This window comes from Gossypium hirsutum, chromosome A10 (assembly GCF_007990345.1).
Source record: "Gossypium hirsutum isolate 1008001.06 chromosome A10, Gossypium_hirsutum_v2.1, whole genome shotgun sequence".
NCBI lineage: Eukaryota > Viridiplantae > Streptophyta > Magnoliopsida > Malvales > Malvaceae > Gossypium > Gossypium hirsutum.
The window spans coordinates 105,998,535-106,001,783 of NC_053433.1; the positions used below are offsets into that span (position 1 = coordinate 105,998,535).

At 25.1% G+C, this 3,249-nt stretch overlaps 1 non-coding gene across 1 annotated transcript; it reads right to left on the reverse strand.

Annotated features, from left to right (window-relative positions):
* Positions 1 to 1,998: 1,998 nt before the first annotated feature.
* TRNAN-GUU (transfer RNA asparagine (anticodon GUU)) lies at positions 1,999 to 2,072 on the reverse strand. The gene has a single exon. It is a non-coding gene; the product is annotated as a tRNA-Asn (tRNA).
* Between the last annotated feature and the right edge of the window lie 1,177 nt (positions 2,073 to 3,249).

Below are 3,249 nucleotides of genomic sequence, written 5' to 3' on the forward strand. Positions count from 1 at the left end.
AAGTGAACCTATATGTTCATACCTTGTCATAGAAGAAAGTAAAAATAAATCAATGCTAATCCTCTACAATGATGTAAAAATTTGATAGATATTGAATTCACCAAAAATAAAAAGTCCTACGCCAAAAACAAATTTAAAATTCGTATTAGGAAAGTAGGGTTGATACCACAAAAATCAATCTAACTAATTACGTGATTGCTTACAAACAAAACATTTTGTAGACAGTTTCGTGCCCACAACTTTGTTGAATATGCAAAAAATAAAAGAGGGGTTTAAAATATAATGTAATTGAATAATAAAAATCGAAATATATTAAACATAAAAAAATTAGTTTAATAATAAGTATCCTTACCTCAAATAGATGACTTGTTTGCTCAGTTGAGAGCTGATGCAATGTTTTTCAAGATTAATTTGAGGTTTGGATATTACCAATTAAATGTGAGGGATGTGATGTTCTAAAGAAAGTGCTTTTAGAACCCGATATAAGTATTATAAATTTTTGGTGACGCTATTTAAATTGACGAATGTACTTGTCACATTAATGAAGTTAGCATAAGGACTTGGTTTATTGAAAATAAAAGTTTAATAATATAACTTGATGGAATTAATGATTTATGGCCTATATAAAAACTAATGTTAAATCCAACTGCCCAAACTAAAAATTATATAAAACCTAAAACATAATACCTTGAATATTATGTCATTGATGACAATGGTGGATTTAAGAAAAACTTAAGTATATGCAAGGTTTTGAATATGATTGTAATTTATTTTGCGTGTATGGTTTTAACCATGGATAATAGAGACACCAAACAATGTTGTTGAAGAACTGATATGTACAAAAAAAAATTATCATTCAATAAAATTTAATAACAAACTAAAAACAAAAAAAAGGTTAAATCATTATACGATTCCTCAATGTTTCTTGAAACCAAATTAGTAATATCTTTAAGTCAAGTTCTATGCCTCTAAAGAACATCCTAAACTAATATTATAGAGGCTTGTGAAATCGACTCTAATGCTATTTTTTAAAGAAAAAACACAAAATATACAACAAAATTTATTTTTTTAAATCAATTCAAATTTTCAATTCATTTATTTTTTTTCAAAACCCAAATTGCAAAAACAAATTATATTCTCTTTTTTTCTTCTCTTTTAAGGAAAAAACCATGTTAAGAAACAGAATAGGTAAAAAAAACAAAGAACCAGTAATTTTGCTTAATATTTTTTTTCATATTTTTTAAAGTTTGGATATTGGATATTTCTATACAAATAATGCAAAGAGAAAATTTGGAGGGTTTAGAAACAACTTTCCCTCATTTTCTCTCACTTTATATATTTTTGAATTTTTTTTTACTTTTATTTGTGAAAATTGACAATTGATTCATAGGCTATAATTTATAGTGTTTTTCAAGTATAAGAGGATTCATTTGATTGCTTTCCAGTGAGTTTCTGTAGAATAATAAATAAATTGAGAAAATTTTAATTGCTACAGTGAGGCAATGGGAGAGAACACACATTTACTATCTGGCATGTTTGTTTTAGTTAACAAAACGTTAATTCTAAAAAAAAAATTTACATATAGTCAGGTGCCAATTAACTATTTTTTTTCGTGACAACAATTCAATTACATATATATGTATATATATATAAAATATAAAACTTCAAAGTGAGAAGATTTGACGGTAAAGAATTATAAAGAGCAGAGAAATATAGGTTATCTTTTAAATCAAAAAATAACTTTTAAAATAAATTTGTAATTTTTTAAAATATAAAATATTAAAATAAGAACAAATGATTCACAGTAGCATGGGTGGTAATTGATTATGTTACAAATTTTGAAAAAATAATAAATTTGTTAAATTTCGTAAATTCCTATGTATGTATTTTATTGGTAAAATATTGTTAATGTTTTGTTTTCCTTTAGTATTGAGTCAGGTCAGTTTTGATATTGGGTAGAGTTGGGCTTCAAATTAAACCAAAAAAATATGTGACAAGCGCTAGAAGGAGGGCTTGAACCTCCGACCTTGTGGTTAACAGCCACACGCTCTAACCAACTGAGCTATTCCAGCAGCTTGCAATGTTTTTCATAGCGTAAACTATTAATTCGCTCTTCTTGTTTTATAATTCTTCCACCCATTTTAATTCAACAACGCCGGTAAGTTTAAATTATTTAATAACAATAGTAGTTGTATTAATTAGTACATGTTTGCTAGCAATGTTTTTTGAATTTTTTATATTATATTACTGAATTATTTTATATATTAATTTTATCTTAATATTTAATTTACAATTATCATTTTAGATTAATTGTCATTTAGCTAGTGTTACAGTTATATGCCAATTAAAAATAAATTGAGCTTTATAAACATTCTAATACTTTCAATTAGAATTTAAAATAAGCTAGGAAAACAAAATCATTTTTGGTATAATTTATTAGGTTCACTTGTTAACGTTAACAAGGCACTAGAATGTGATGGAAAATCAATTTAATCGAACATGAGGTTGTTTTGTGATATTTATATTTTATTTTTATTCACTTTTACTATTTTAATTTTTAATTATCATGGAACTAAAATTCAAGTTTTGATGTTTAATGATGTTGTGCTAAAATTCAAGAACCAATTTTGATTGAAGATGGCGACAAGGATGATAGATTGAAGAAGAAGATCAAGAAAGAGGATGATGACGAGGAGGATAGATTGAAGAAAACCGGTAGAGCTATTTAGAGAACTTTCGAGAGATTGTTATTCTACCAAAAAATAGAGAGAATTTATTCTCAAATTTTAAATATATTTTTTTAGAATAACAAATTTATTTTACCTTTAAATTAAATTTTTTATTATGAATTTAAAAATATATTTTAAGTATAAAATGTTAAAAATTAGTTTTTTAAGTGGATTTGAAAAATTAAAACTAATGCTTTTACATTAAATTTAATATTTAATATTTAATTTAATAACTATTAATACATTAAAATTAGGGTCTGATTACAAGAAATTCAAAAAATCTAATGAAGTTTTTTTAGAAGTACATATAAAGTTCTTTAAAAGAAAACTTACAACAGAGACAAAATTTTTAAAATAAAGTTCACTTGTCTCAACTTCGAACACTAGAGGAATTACATAATTACAGCATAATATACTCCAAGGTGAAACCTCTCATAGTACTCCCTTTTATGTGCATGACATCGTACCAACATTAAATCTTTGAAATAACTCAAGCTGGTGTAGTCTCTCCTCGCTCCTT